The sequence below is a fragment of the Hermetia illucens genome, chromosome 4 (genome assembly GCF_905115235.1).
Source record: "Hermetia illucens chromosome 4, iHerIll2.2.curated.20191125, whole genome shotgun sequence".
NCBI classification, from domain to species: Eukaryota; Metazoa; Arthropoda; class Insecta; order Diptera; family Stratiomyidae; genus Hermetia; species Hermetia illucens.
Genome location: NC_051852.1, coordinates 22,997,284 through 23,014,153, shown reverse-complemented (window position 1 = coordinate 23,014,153; position 16,870 = coordinate 22,997,284). Strand labels below are relative to the sequence as shown.

At 44.3% G+C, this 16,870-nt stretch overlaps 1 protein-coding gene across 1 annotated transcript in view; it reads right to left on the bottom strand.

The window, feature by feature from the left end:
• The window catches only part of LOC119655457 (protein pygopus-like), a 67,574-nt gene extending 66,253 nt beyond the window's left edge, over nucleotides 1-1,321 (bottom strand). The window contains exon 1 of the mRNA XM_038061358.1: nucleotides 945-1,321. The gene's annotated coding sequence lies outside the window, so the exon portion shown is untranslated. The remainder of the gene's footprint in view (nucleotides 1-944) is intronic.
• Nucleotides 1,322-16,870: the final 15,549 nt, after the last annotated feature.

Below are 16,870 nucleotides of genomic sequence, written 5' to 3'. Positions count from 1 at the left end.
TGGGGAAGCCAATTTTTCATTCACCTTACGGAAACCGAAGGTAAGCAGACGAAAAATCAAAGTTGGTTAGTTGCTCTTGGGGAAAGTAATGAAAGGACTTGATGATAAGCTTCACTTTGTCAAGGAAATGGAGTTAAAAATCAGTAGAAATTGTATAAACTTGAGAAGTCCTTCATTGCTGCCACTCATGCTTATCCTCCAAGCAGAATAATAAAATCCTCGCTTCCTCTTTGTAATCACCTCAGGAAGTTCAAACCTTCCACCGAAAAAATGATTTCCCTTGATAATTCATAAGTTTCACATACATTCTCACATCACTTGCAACTCGTTACTGACCTCGTGCCCATTCCCAAATGTCCTTTAAAAATTTTTCCCATAAATGGTGACTCAGCGAGTATGCATAATGCACGATGCAACTGCACAACCCTTTCATGTCTCCTCCACTCGAAGGCAATGAGCGGAAAGCAAAAAAAAAACGGACATAATCCACAAGCCTGTTGGGAAAGTGTACTTAGTCGCAGAATTACGGAGACAACTGAGACATCGTAGTCGACAAGAACGTACGGACTTCATCAGCAAAACGGAAATTCCGGAAAGGATGTCCTTAATCCCGTAGCGGATACGATGCACAGAAATTTTCGAAATAGTTGAAAAGCACTTGGAAATAATGCACGAATTCCATATTGCGGTGGATGTAAGGCAAGTTTTGTTTTTAAATGGTACATCCGCTTGTGCCATGTTTTAGGAGGATAATACGGAGGATGATGAGTTTTGAGTGTACTTCCTTTAAACAGACATGCCATTGATGCAATATCCAATGCTGGTAGACGCAGAACAATAAGCAAACAGGACGAAATCCGATGTCGAAATGGGGAACACAATCAAACAGAACTACAATGGCGACATGGTCTGGTATGGCTAGTGTGAATAGATCCTTATCCTACCGTTTGGTGTCTCGATGTAATCCTTTGGGTGACGAACGATTTAGTATTAAACCGACACGAATACGAGCAGATTTTCCTTTAGTTTGAGTATAAACACTATTTGACGGACAGTTGAGCTCCTTGGGCTCAAAATAAGGCACTAATTCCTCTCTTGTCTCACACTTAGCGTCGAAATTCAAAAATCTATCAAGTTCCTTCTAGTTCCGCTTACACAGTTCCGGAACAAAATTATGCACTTCTTCTCATCCGATACGATCTTGGAGAAAATATCAATCGACTTTCGCGCGCTGAAGAAAAATCCGCCCGATAGTTGTCACTTTCGTGATTTTCGAGAAATGCCGCCGACCAGGTTTCTTGGGCTCCTATTAATACCTTGCGATAATGTCGCCCGGCCGCGCGCGGTCGTTTCGAATTATCTATACCCACAAGACGACAACAATCCCTCTACCTTGGCCCCAAGATGACTCCAAGACAGCCCCAGACGCGGCTACTCACCTGAGCCACAGGTGATCGCTAGCAACTCTCCTCCAACATTTCGCACAAGCGGCACATGCATGGCCAGATCGCATTCATGGATGTGGTCTATCTTTCGTTGCAATATATCTTTCCCATTAGGTGAAGATTGTTGATGATGGAAGCGATGATGGTGATGATGATGATGATGGCGAGAGAGAGCATGCAGAAAGTAAGTTATTGGTGAGGCGCATGCACGCACAGAAAGTCATAGTGGATGTTAGCGACCAGAAGTGCAGTAAGCTTGATGGAGTCGTTAAAGATGGAATTGTTTAAAATTGAGTTAATTTCCCAGGAATAGTTAACAGTAAATGTTGAAAGTTTAAATGAATTTCTTCTTGAAGTGATTATGGTTAGTCAAAATGTCTGTATTCAAACGCGCAGCATGGAAGCCAATGACATTGTACTTGTGCGTTCCTTGTATACTTTCAGTGTAGCCTATATTTGTCTTCAGAATTATTTAAGCCGAGTCATACAAGACGAAACGTACTATCTTTATCAGAACTAATCTAGGACCTCATATATCATCATCATCATCATCATCATCAACGGCGCAACAACCGGTATCCGGTCTAGGCCTGCCTTAATAAGGAACTCCAGACATCCCGGTTTTGCGCCGAGGTCCACCAATTCGATATCCTTAAAAGCTGTCTGGCGTCCTGACCTACGCCATCGTTCCATCTTAGGCAAGGTCTGCCTCGTCTTCTTTTTCTACCATAGACTTTCCGGGTGGGATCATGCTCATCCACACGGATTATGTGACCCGCCCACCGTAACCTATTGAGCCGGATTTTATCCACAACCGGACGATCATGGTATCGCTCATAGATTTCGTCATTGTGTAGGCTACGGAATCGTCCATCCTCATGTAGGCGGCCAAAACTTCTGCGGAGTATTCTTCTCTTCTTGCTAAGAACCCAAGTTTCCGAGGAATACATGAGGACTTGCAAGATCATAGTCTTGTACAGTAAGAGCTTTGACCCTATGGTGAGACGTTTCGAGCGGAACAGTCTTTGTAAGCTGAAATAGGCTCTGTTGGCTGACAACAACCGTGCGCGGATTTCATCATCGTAGCTGTTATCGGTTGTGATTTTCGACCCTAGATAGGAGAAATTGTCAGCGGTCTCAAAGTTGTATTCTCCTATCCTTATTCGTCTTCGTGTTTGACCAGTGCGGTTTGATGTTGTTGGTTGATTCGTCTTCGGTGCTGACGTTGCGACTATATATTTTGTCTTGCCTTCATTGATGTGCAGGCCAACATCTCGCGCCGACTGCTCGATCTGGATGAAGGCAGTTTGTACGCCTCGGGTGGTTCTTTCCATGATATCGATATCGTCAGCGTAGGCCAGTAGTTGGGTGGACTTGAAGAGGATCGTACCTCTTGCATTTACCTCAGCATCACGGATCACTTTCTCGAGGGCCAGGTTAAAGAGGACGCATGATAGAGCATTCCCTTGTCGTAGACCGTTGTTGATGTCGAATGGTCTTGAGAGTGATCCTGCTGCTTTTATCTGGCCTCGCACATTGGTCAGAGTCAGCCTAGTCAGTCTTATTGATTTCGTCAGGATACCGAATTCTCTCATGGCCGTGTACAGTTTTACCCTGGCTATACTAACATAGGCGGCTTTAAAGTCGATGAACAGATGGTGCAACTGTTGTCCATTATTATTATTCTGTTAAAGGAAAGTCGCACCGCGTGCTTGAAGAACTATTGTGCCCCTTTTACTTGTTATAGTGTACCTATTGATCACAGTATCTCAAGCAGGCCTATAACCGTTAGGAACTTTAGTATGTTCCCCACTTCTAGATGTTTCAGCTTTGCATCTGGTAAGTGGTAAGTGTTCTCCCAGATGTCTCGACCTACTTTGCACAAGTGCCGGACACTGTCCCAGGACGTGTATAGAGGTTTCGCCCTCCTCCTCACAAAACCTGCAGGCAGTGTCCGTAAATATCCCTAGCTTCCCTAGGTGATAGTTGTTGTGTAATTTTAAAATATCCCATTGGAGAACTCTATGTAATTCAGCTCATAATAGGTAACCATCATTTCAGCGCTTCCTCTTCGTCTTCTTCAATAGCGTGAAAGATCATATTCTCCCTTGTTCTTCGTCATGGATGTTCTTCAGTCATTTCGATCCTTCTACCTCGTCCTCCAGTTGAAAAGATTTTTGATGCTGATCTCATCTGTCTAATGGTAAGTTTTCGTTCCTTTTTTGGCTTAGCCTTCGATCATTCTTTTAGATTTTTCCTCACTACCCTTCTACATAGGTGACCACCCCCTTGTAATTTTCACAGCTTTTCCAACAATCAGGTCTGGTGGATGATCATAGAGGTTAGGCACCTCAGCGTTTTGTGGGATTCGCCAGTCAGTTTCCCCCTTTCCCGGTATAAGTATTCGACGTAGCATTCGATTGTATCAATCCCTGACACTTGGGCTGAAGTCCATACTTCGGGGCGTGCAATGGTACATCCTTCATTATTGTTAAGTAAATCCGGAGTTTATATTTTTTGTTGGAGTGCACTTTGACGAAAAGTTGATGTACTTCTCAGTACTTCTCTAACGGCTGCTAGACCATAAAAATTAAGTCTATTGTGGACGACATTTGATTGCTCCCTCTCCAAGTCATGAACCGTAAGCAAATGGTTATGTATGTCAAAAGAGAGAAAACGACGATATATAGTGGCAAAACTAAAGCTATCAATCCGACTTTCCTCGTACACAGTGGGAAACGGCAGAGACGTCTTTGCCAGACCCAACGAGGTAGGGGGATACAAAGCGATGAAATACTAGTATCCTTCGACGTAAAAGCGCTATTCCCAAGCATGTCGATGAAGGAACAAGGACACACGAAAACTCATCCGAATGGAAGAAGGAGGCTAAACTGTATAAGAAACTGGCCTTGACGTACATGAGTGAATCCTATTTTATACTCAGGAATAAATTTTATAAAACAACTCACGAATGAAGTCGAGGAGGCTGGGGCACTCTCGAAATTCTGGATCAGATACATGGGAGAGATGGGAGATGGCAGATATTAGCAGTCATCAAAAGGAAGAAGTAGGAACAATCCTCGAGAAATTCAACCAGGAGCACAGGAACACCAAGTTCACAGTGGAAATCGAAAAGGAAGGGAGATGCCGTTCCTGGACTTAAAGATAATCCGGGAAAGAGGAGATTTTGAATTCGGCATCTACAGGAAATCCACCCAGACAAAGCGAACCACCACATACACCTCAAACCACGATTTCCACCATAAGATGGCGGCATACAATTTTATGATTCACAGGATGGTCACAACACCGCACAATGAGGAGAGAAGAAATCAAGAAATGAACTACCTCCTGGAAACAGCCAAGCAAAACGGACAGAACAGGAACCTTATCGAAGTTCGGATCAAAAGGAAACTACACCGGGCCTCAAGACAACAACTTTCAACCCTCCTTCAGGAGGTGAACACAGAACCACTACATACTGGAAGCAACCAAGAAAAACGGATACAACAGGAACCTCCTCGAAAATCGGATCAAAAAGAAACTATGCCAGGCTTCAAAACAGAAACTTTCAACACTCCTCCAGGAGGTAAACACAGAACCTAGAACAATGGGTAACATGAACCTACTCGGGTCGGACGCGGAACATCGTGGATTCGGAGTCGACTACCAGACGGTACCTACTTAGGACCCGGTTACAATTACTCAAGGACAAAAAGAATGTACTGAAAAAAGCGGCATTTATAAAAGATAGGATAGGACAAACAAAACGACCAGTCCACACCAGGGTGTTAAAACACATAATAGAGGGCGAATCCGCTAAAAATAATAAAGTTCGCCGTCGCCACACATATAATTGAGCAGGTTCACCATTTGTCATTAGAGAACGCCAATATTTTGAAGGAAGTGAATTACATTAGGAACCTGGGCTCCTACGAGAGTCTCTACATCTCGAAAATTCCCCCGGAAAAAAGCCTAAACGCCTACTTCTGATCTGAATCCGCCAACTCTGCTTCCTTCAGGTGTTCTCCAAAACGTGTTTCCACGTTCCTTTTGATTTGTCCGAGGTATAGTTTTCTGCAATGTATGCAGGCAATTTCGTACAATCCGGAATTGGCCTTTTGACCGATAGGATCCTTGGTCAATCTTTGAAGTTGAAGTTGATTGTTCCTGCTGAATATGATGTTCAAACCATGTTTGCCTAGTTTTCATTTCAACGAATGGAACATTTTATTGAACTCCAAAGCTATTCTGGGCTATTGACTCTTTCGTTTGCTGATGAAGCTACTGATGGTTTGGTCGGCATAGCCATTTAATCTTGCCACTTCAAAAATATGCTTCGTCGCTTTCATCACTCCCTCCGAAGAAATAGGACGAGTAAGCATACAATGGATGATGTGGAAGATAGAGATGACTTTGCACTGATGAGCTTGGTTTAAAGTTCTGCGGGTGACTCGTTTGGTGTCTGTCGGTTGCCTGTAAATCTCCAGGTCTAATTTCTTTTACTTTTTCTTTAACAACAATTCCAAGAAAGGGAATTGAAGTTCCTTTTACATTTCCAGGGTGAACACGACACCTGGGCGCAATTTATTGGAGAAGTCCAGCATTTTATAAACATTTCTTGATGATAGAGCATATATAGTCTACATACCTCTTTGAAACCTTGACAACCGATCGGCCGAAGATTTCGCTGAAGAACGGGGAGAACAGGTTACCCATCAGAGCTCCTCCATATAGATTTTGACTAGCGATACTACGACCGTCTGATTTTGAACAAAATCCGGGCCAATTGGTTCCGGTGGGCGAACCATTTAATCCGCATGTGTGAGGATGATCCAGCCCGGGAAGTCTGGTTTGTTCACAAATTGGCAATGCAACTACTCCAGCACTTCCCTGCGTCATGTCATCGAGGTACTCTGGCTTGAAACTAACAAACGCAGAACATCGTCTGTGTATGATAAGAAGGCAGAAGTGTCAGTGAAACCTTAAGAAAGGGCAGCAACTCGATTATTGGCTATGCCGCCCAATGGAATCTGCTCTCCCAGAACGGCTGACGAGCAGGTGATTGCTTCAGACGCATATAGGGCAGAAAAATAGAGCAGGAGTGGGTATTCTCCTAGAGGGAACTGGATCATCTCCGCAACAATGGTATTTAAGTATAATGTGTCAATCACAATTACGCCAAATCGCTCGTGATTGCCCGGAGCTTCTCCAGGACTTCTCGCCTTGTCTGTACTCTTTCACTGCTGCTCTACACCAGGTGCTCTTGAGGTGAGCCACTCGTCGTCCATCTTTAGTTTTTCCTGTTCACTCCTTGGTGGAGTGAAGGGGAGCCACAAACGCAAGACGAACACGGACACCCTTGACTACTGGGATTTGAACCCAGAGCAGCGAGATTGAAAGCCTAACCTTACCCCCTCAGCCATCGCCCCATCTTAGGAGTGCGGATTCCACTGCATGGCGGAGCCAGGAATGCAACTGTCGCCCCTTTTTAATGTTCAAACATTACATCTGCCCACTGCCATTTCGCCTTCCGATCACATCGCCCACGGGTAACTGCCCTGTGCGTCGACCAAGCTCCTTCTTTGAAATAATATCAGGTCAGCATATTCTGATGATATGTTGCAGACAGGTATTCATAAAGGCTTGGAGCTGACACCGGAGGTCACTTCTCATGTGCTATATGGACGACACAACAAAATTCTAACAGAGAACAGTCTCAACTTAATTTTGTTGTTAAGATAACTGCATTTTGAAATTTCAGACAACGAAGCGATCTAGCGGATCTAGTGCCATTAATGTCGAGCAACATTCAATTCGGTGCCTCCGTTGTCGGTAGAAACAACAGTTCCTAGATATACAAATTAATCAACGCCTACGATGCATTGGCCATTAATGCAGATAGAGTAATTGCAATGACCCGTCATGTAGAGGACATTGACGCTGCCCTTCACTCCAACTCCATTTGCCTCTCTTTCCAAATCCAGAGTCATTAGGCCAAGGTACACAACATCGCAGGATAACTAGCAAGAGTATGTTCTGAAAAGGCTCTCGTTTCTAGTCTAAAGCATATGTGCTCTCTAGAAATCCGAGATGTTTCCTGCCTCACAGAAAAGATCAAGCGGGGGCACAGCTTAACCGCAGTGAAATCAGAATTAGATGCGTACGAATGCGGATAGCCCCCAACAAGTGTTGGAGGTGTGTGGACTATGAACACACGTCTGCAACTTACCTGGGACCCGACAGGAGGGCAATATGCCGTAGATGTGGTCACTTCGGTCGGAAAACGAAGACTTCTAACGAAAAGGGAGGTTACGTTCTCTGCAGAGGTCATGTAGCGTCTATTAAAAACATTGCTCACACTACAGGTTCGGGGCGGTGCCCAGTCTTCACAGCGCAACTGGAAAGGGCCAGAACGCGGCTGGAATTGTTCGCGAGCTTCAACGTAGTGGCTGGTAGAAGGTGACTTTAATGCTAGGGCCCTTGAATGGGGCATCCCTCACCCAGAGTCCAGAGGAAAATAGCTCGTAGTTTCAAACATCGGATCCATGCCAAAGTTTCGACGACAGACTGCGAAAAAAGCATCCCTCACGTAAATTCTACGTCGGAATTTCTAGCACGATGGACGGGTGGGAAGTTTTTCAATACTACTTGGAAACTGAATACCAGCACATCGCGCTCAAAGTGGTTGACGCTATTTGTTGACGTTCACCAACCCCGTGCACCCTCTGCACGTGGAACGTCGCGATTGTGAACATCGGGAGATTCGTTCAAGCTGTTGGAACAGGCAGAGTTGCAGCTGACACTGCTATAAATTCAGGCAGTGAATCGGATGGACCCCAGCCGTGACAAGCTTTTTATGTTCTGGCAGAAATTGCTAATCTACGGAAGGAGTTTTATAAGCCACAGAGATTGGTGCAGCGTTTACACGCCGGCGAGGAGGCATGCGCCCCCAAAAAGCAGATCAACTAAACAGAGACTCGGCAGCTCGCGGAACCTAGTCGACGAGGTAAATAGGGGCTTAATTTTGAACTCGTCAGTCCGAAAATCGGGGCTCTGCGAAACCCTATATAGTTCGTGTCGACCAGATGGACCGCATTGTACTGGTATTATTCCTCAAACATCCCGTACGGGTTGATGTTAATAGCGTAGAAGACGTCGAGGACTGCCCCTTTTCATTATAAAAAGCTCAAAAAATCAGTTTTCAGCGTGAAAAATAAGGTCCTAATGGTATCCCGGTGGAAGTTTATAAACAATAGTCAGACTTGTTGCAGGCGTTCAACGCTTTTTTGGTGGAGGGCATTTATCCTTGTTGTTGCAAGATAGCGAGGGTCGCGCTTCTGAGCGCAGAATAGGGATACCCTGAACTGCCGTCTGCATACCGATCGCTGTGTATGCATGACGAAAAGCTCATCAGAAGACGCTCGCTGAAGCGATCCGAACTGCTGGGGACTAATCACCAAGGCAGTTCAAGTTCAAGACAGGGAGATCTAAAACGAGTGCTGTTATGGAGGTCGTGAGTATGGTTCATCGAGCCCAGCCACAGAGCGGCAGATATCGATGGATAGTACTCCTCATAACGCTTGATGTCAGAAATGCCTTCCATTCCGTAAGATAAAGGGATAGCGAATACATTCAATGCGCTTATTTTATTCTTCCCCGGCAGATGCCATTTCAGCACCAACTTTACACGTAGCAGGAACACGGACAGCAGAGTATCCTTCAGATCACCAACTCGAACATGGGTTCCAAGGTATTTATAAAAGTCTGCCTTGGTCATAGCTTGAATGTCGAGGTCACCAATACTACGTCCGGAATGTGGCAATGACCTTTGCAGATGGCTTGGACTCGACACTTGTCTAATCCAAATTTCATCTGAATATATCAAGTGTATCAGCTCGCACTTAGCACGTAGGCCATATTTTATTATAAAGCCATGCCCTCTAGTGTCACTCAGTAGTCACTAAAGAGGGCATGTTCAGCATGCTGGGCGGGTAACCCCCAAAGTCCACCCCAGTATTCTGTCGCTTCCGTTACCAAAAAGTGCACTGTCTGAACGCTGTTGGGATTCGTTGAGAGATCTGAAAAAGCTCCGCTGGTTCCTCGCGTATGTTACATTCTGGACACGTTTGTCAATCCAGACCGCCATACCGTCGTAAACGACTGCATATAATAGAAAATTTTCTTTTTAGTGTGTCCACAATTTCAACTACGGGTGTCTCACTGGGGATGGCATAGTTCCAGTAAACCCTCTGTACTTTATTTCTCACCCTTCTGCTGGCATTGTCAGTGCTGATCTGAATTAGTCTAGCAATGTGCTGCCTTATTGAGTCCCGCCGGCGTTCCAGACAAATTTTCCATCGTAGATCTCTTTGGTCACTCAAACCAATAACGCGAAAGCGAATCTTCTGAGCAAGCAGTCTGACAGCCGCAACTGCACTACAACCAGTTTCCGTGGTGACTTCAAGTTGAACACCTTCCCTGATGGCGGCCAGGATTGTGTTACTGCGAGTAATGAAACGCTAAACTGTCATGTTCGCGTACTACGGGAAGGGCTCGACGAATCTCTCGTGCAACATGAGGTGCTAAGATGTTATACTCTATCTGCCCCCGCTGTTATGTCGTAGCAGGAGCGAATGATGAATTGGTTCATTTCTTCAATCCACTTTATCTACTGCCTACGCGAACCTGCTGAAGGAGTCGCCACAGATTGTGACGAAACCGCTGTAGTAGACGGAGTAAAGCTCCTGGTCATCGTGGCACCTAGACGTCGAACCGCCCCACAATTAGCGATTTCGATGCTGTGTTGCCCATTATGGGAAACACAGGGGCGTATGGCTATTCAGTCTGAAGCCATATATCCCGCCTCCTTTCACAACCGGACTTGGTACCGGCTACAGCAGAATTTGTCATTAATTTTTATATTATAGTATTATTATTCAGGTTGGAGGTTTCTTCGAGTGAGCCTCAAACTGATTTTGTAAGCTAAAGCTTAACCGTTCAGGTGGTTCACTAGGTTCCTCTAGAAGGTGAAATGGAATAAGGAATTACCCTTCAAAATGGCATCGTTTCCATATTTGTATACCATATTTCTTTTGCTTAAGATGAATCTAGTAAGACGATAACTCGATCTCAATTCCCTTTCTGTTTTGTTGTCCTGGCTCTGAGAGAATAGCCCGACACTCTATGCGCGATGGAGGGACAGCGGTTCGATGCCCGTCTGTCTGTCTCACTAGATGTTATCTGGTACTATGGGAATAATCCTCCGAGTTGATATATCTCAGGTGAACTTGGAAACTGTTTTTGACCCAGTTATTTTGCATTGGTCGTTTTGTGGGAGTTTCATAGGGGTTATGGTTGTGCCTACATCGCGGGCAAAACTCGTTATGGGTTCAAGCGGTGAGTTGCGCTGTACAATTTGGGTGCCGTGCTCCTTAGTTGCGGTTGAGACTTTAGGTTGACCTTGCATCCAACAGTAAAAATGCTGAGCTTGCACTCATTATAAACTGGTACGGTTGTGCAAGTTGCGGTAGAATTCCAATTGTGGTCTCCAAAGCAATCTACGCTCGAAGAAAATGTCGGGGTTAGGCCTACTCGGCTGGTATTCAGGACTTAACTGTCTGTTGCACTCGCTCGCAGAGGGTAAGTTGTCTGATGGAATGGTTTCACCGCGGTTCTCCGAACGGGGTAATTCCAGTCATGCCTTTGTGGAGTGCGGCGACATGTTATCTGACACCATGGGAACCGCGCTGGCCTATTGAGAGCATTTGTTGTAATTATTCCTATCAATCTAATTGTAAATACAACAAGGCAAAGCATAACAGTAACGGAAAATAAGCGAAAGTTTTTCATTAAAGTAGCTTGAAGAGTAACACATTATTGTTGGTCGCATATTAAGGTTTCCCTACTAGAAAGTTTCCTAGGGACTTCAGCAGCTACTCATAAGCGGGACTCTTTTTTGCAGTGCATAGTACTAACCTATTTTGATGCACTTTATTCATAATCCTAGTCCTAATATATCGCTCAAAAACTGCTCCCATGTCATCCACTCCTTCAGATAACAGTCATTATTAGTGCTACACCGGATTCGTACCTACTACTGGTCAGCCAACATCAATAAAAAAACATAGAGCGACAAGAGGGAGAGGAGTACCTTCCAGCGTTCTGCAGCTTAGCTTTATAATGTTCAGACGAAGTCGTCGAAATTCGAGATGGTAAACATTTGGGGATCCTTGATGCGATTATTGTGTCCTCAAATGAAATCCATATCCTGGATTACGTTTATTATGAATCTCTTTCTTTTCTGAAATTTGGGGTTAGATAACAAAGGGGATCCAAAAAGAACTTAGGTGAACAGAGGGAGGAAAATAACTTCATGATTACCTGTTATCATCAGAAATGTTGTTCCAAACGGAGCAGTACAGAAATATCTGATTGCATATCCTATACTTTTGTAAAACCGAGCTTAGTTTCTTTCGGTCATTTGTGAAGCTTTTTTGGTCCAAACTTTAAGGATCCTGAAAACTCAGGTCTTCTGTTGGCAACATTTAATTGAGGGTTACTTTCAGATATTTAATTTAATTTTAATAATTAATTTTAATTTAATACTTATTTTATTAGTAAACAATACTGGATTAAAATTCTGAAGATTGTGAAAGAGCTCACTTACTGAGAACTGCTGGCAAAGAAATCATACCAGCAGCAAAAAGTAATTAATTTTCAATTCAGGTGCCCTACGATTCGACATTATATATTCTAATCGATTTAATATTTTGGTGCGTGGCTTCATTATAATAGCATTACCACGAAATATCTTCCAAGAAGCATATATATCTAAATTATCAAATCATCTACTATCCCAAGCGCTCTACCGGTTCCCCGCTTTTCCAATCACCCAGCATGCTGCAGACTTACCTTCACCTTCATCTTCACCTTGCCACCACACTCATTACTGCGTTAGACCACCTTAAATGGTTGCTTGGGCCTGCGAATGATGAATTAATGCCCCTAAGCACCCAACTTACCACTGCTCAAAGAAGTTACCAAGTACCAGGTAGATTTCATCCGGCTGACAAGCAATCCAGGAGTCTGTGCGCTTGGCTGGCTAACTGACTGGTTACCAAATCGGAAATACTGGACCAGCAACACTCTAGGTACCAGTCATTGGTGAAAAATGCAATTTCACTTATTACAATGGCTCCAAACATACCACGGTGACTACGTGTGCCCAGTGAGATACTCAGATGCGTAAGGTGTATCATGTCATTTCATTTACATCACTCTTAATTATTTTTCAGCACCTGGCCCCGTGCGTATCTGAATGCAATGGTCTGGAAGGTTTCGGTTTTTTCGATCTCAATGCGGATGTAATGTGAAATGTGTTGATTTAAAATGATTTTACTCTTTTGATTGTTCAATAAATGGTGAATTCATGAGGGAAATACAAACATTGTTGCTGCTTGAATAATAGCCATTGTGGCTACTGAATTGCATATTGATGGTCACTTTAGTGCAATTCAATAAACGCATTTTGTAGTTTAACCGGAATTTCTACTCATAAGCAAACAACCGTTGCTCTCGAAATGGCTATTAATCATTCCTATGCATTATCGCTTAATCACTTTGAAATAACCTCAGCCCATATCTCAATCACTAGTAAAACCTGATACTTCAGATTACAGATAATTGAATTGTAAAAATTCCAAAACTCTCGGCAGGAGTCTGTTGCTGAACTTTTTATTCCCCCAATTTGATGGTGATGCGACCAAATCTGTCATACTCCTAGTCCCTCCCTTAATTCTAATGATGACCAAATGGCCGAAAAAGTACCTCTTTATGATTCCACCGGGAAACGATACGTTGACCCGGATGAGTAAGGAGAAATCGCAGACTCGTTTTAAATGTCCCTAGGAAGGTAAGAGCTCTGGCATAGCTTCTTTTTAATTCTTTAGCTAATGTCCATATTTTGAGAGGAGCCGTGTTATGTGGAAAACTTTCATATTAAGTTACAACCTTGTTCGAGCTGATTCTAGCATGCTGAAAGGAAGTGCTTCTCCACACTCCTTACTCGATGTCCCATGGTAGACGAGTTATTAGGTTAAGCCTCTCTAGCGGGAAGCCGCTATCAATACGAGGTATCATGTCCTACTGCGGTTGGACTCGTGGACCTTGTGGTTGAAGTGTGAATATGCAAATGCCAACTGTTTCGTTTGCCAGTAGGCCAGGTAGCGCTAAAGATTCGGATAGATTGTCGAACTGCGGCTTCAGTAGACTTTTTCTTCGTTCCCATCCACTATCGTGGACTGTCCTTCTCAAGGCTTGCCGGATTGTAACACATGTAACTGAGACTATGACTATTTAGGTGTAACATGCTTTGCCCGAACAATAAGAAAAAGATTCACATTCAGCAGCTTTTCCTTTGATTGAGATTGAAGGCTAAAGATTGCCGGTGTCCATTTTTCCAATTGCACGGTGACCTACATGTAATGTCGCTACGATTTACTCACGAATAAGCAGGCAAGCAAAGAATAAGAATGTGAAGGGAAAACCGCCTGCAATTCTTACTAGATTCTACCCTTTGGAAGGCTTTTTCGCAGTAGGGTAGGTGAATGCGTTTATACACAAAATCTTGGACTTCCGCAGCACTACGGCATTGTACTGCCGGCTAAACACCTTTCCGTAATCAGAGAACTAGCCTGATACGGTTTAATATATTATTTCGGGCTAGCTCTCCGGCCCACCCGGCTTAGCGAGCCTTTGAGTCAGGGAATTCCTTTCATCAATGAGAGGAAAGAGGAAGATGGGAGTTGTTAGTTCAAGGAGCGGCTTGGCATTCGGCCCTTTACCGGTTGGGCTCAACCTTCTTTGCAGCAAGACGAGCCCGAACGTAATGCGCAATATTACTCCATTTGCCAACGCTTCTCAGCGTCTCTCTTATAACATTGTCTAGAGAGAGCTCCCTTGCGTCTGCGTAAAGTTGTTGACCAAACCCATCCGATCTTTCACAAGAGAAAAGGTGAATTCGACGTCTCCCACCTCCATACCCACTTAGAGGTAAGGAAATAGTCAATCTCACCTTGCTTTCTGTTCAGCCACGGATCTAAGTTGCTGATAAGCCGCGCCTCTTGACTCATTTCACCAAGAGAGTTCCCATAAGGTAAGTGTACGTTGATTTTCTTCATCGGTAATCAGCCCCTAAAATCTTCCCTCTTCCGGCTGTAGATGGTTTTACGTTCCTTTACATTGCCCTCAATTAGTCCCGCGATCACGCAAAACTCCCTCCCTCTGCGCTTTGGAGAGGCGCTTACGATAGACCTCCTTGTCAAAGGCATCATCCCACAGCTCCCCACTGTAGAGTAGAATAGACTGCGATGCTTCCATAAGTATATATCTCCTGGTAATTATATTCATTCTCTCTGAAATAATCCCTCAATATCTCCAGGAGATAGTTCGGCACATTGAAACACTTTTGTCTAAAGGGCCTAGCATATCCATCCATCTTACGGAATTGAAGGCAATTCTGATATCAAGCGTTATGAGGAACACCATCTGCTGAAATCGGTATCTTTGGACCTCGGCTGGATGAGCCGCATCCACGATCTCCATAACAGCATCCAGCGTGGATCTGCCTGTTCTTAACACGAACTGCCTTGAGAATAAGTTTCCTACAGCATGGATCGTTTCAGCGAGTCTAATTTTGTTAAGCTTTTCGATCACTTTCCCAGCCGTCATTCATACACAGCCGGCGGTATGCAGACAACAGCGGAGGGTTTACTTTTCTTTGTTAATTTGTGCGATTCGCCCCTTCCTGTCCAAAACGGTGTTCTTCAGGGCGTAGAAAGTCTAGCATCATATTAGTCGGCGTTAGATAAACGCTTTAAAACGTTACTGCTAAACACCGAATCCAAACAAAGCCATTCCCTCGGCCACTAGGAAGATTCGGAAATCGAATGCGGTCCCCAATGCAGATGGCACCGGTACCCTATAAATCGAGATGCCATGAAGTCGGGTCCTTGTTTCAGTATTGCTTACTGACTAGCACTAGATCAGACTTTACCTTTGCAGCGAACTCCCCTATCAACTCGTGAGCGATAGGACTCCGGTGCATGTTCATTTGTAGGACGCAGATCACCTTTCCAGTTCCGCTCTGAAGACTAGATACCGCCCCGAAACAGCACTATGTGCAACGTTTTCACCAAATGGGCCACGATGTTTGCAGAGAGCGCATTTCTCGCTTTGGTAGCAAATCTTCGCTTGATGATCTACCTGACCCCTTCTGCGGTATGCTGTGCTCCTGTAAGCTCCCTTGCAAGTTGCATTCGTACCCTGCATCCTACCTATCCAATTTTGATTTTTTCGCTGTTGTTTTTGTTGCTCGGCGACTTCCACCACAGCGAGTTTTTGGCCTCGAGCATTCACAAAATCGATAGTTATCCTTGCATATTCATGATTTATGGCTGCCTCCATTTTGACCTTTTCTGTGAAGCAGCCAAAATCTCGAATTTCTAGGGTGCACATAGGTTCTAGACTATAAACGAGAGTCTTCTCCCACAGCAGCCCTTTAAACGCTTGGCAGAATGTACTCTTGCTAGTATTATTCAGGCCTTATTCAACGAGGACTCCGCCGTCCTTCGTTTTCCTTACAGAAGACACCCCTACTTCACTGTCTTCAAGCTTTATCTTGTAACGGATTTCGCTGCGGACTTCTGCAAATGGCTTGCCTTCCGCAGGCTTAATGAGCTGGGTCGGCAGCCTAGTCTTTCTTCGTTCGTAACGAACAGAAAACCACTGAGAAAAAGGACGATTCTGTTGGTGGTTCTCTGTTCGCTCCTTGGCTTTGGATATACATGTTTCTGGTGGTGTAACATGTTGTTTCCTTTTGTCCTCCTCTGCTTTCTTTTTTTGGTCCCTGGGGACGACTTAGATAAAGTCTCTGTCAGGCGCGTCTTCCTCTTTCCGCTTTTTCTCCAGTTCGCTTTGCAGTGGACTGTCTGCGATCCGTTTGGCGCTTACAATATTCACAGTGGGAAGTGCAGCTGGTTTTCGCGCGACCTCCGCTGTTGTCCATGTTCGGAACGTGTGTACCCTTGATAAACAAAGTGCATGTAATATTCAATACCATAAGTCTTATCGTTGATTATTTTATCGAAAATATGAGTGTAGACATGAGAATACACAATAATAATCTGGTCTACTCCTGAAGCATATACTTTCGGAAGACTATTCCGATTCGGTTGTGATTTTCAACCCTAGATAGGAGAAATTATCAACGTTCTCAAAGTTGTATTCTCCTATCTTTATTCTTCCCGTTTGACCAGTGCGGTTTGATGTTGTTGGTTGGTTGGTTTCCGGTGCTGACGTTGCCACCATATATTTTGTATTGCCTTCATTGATGTGCAGCCCCAGATCTCGCGCCGCCTTTATGG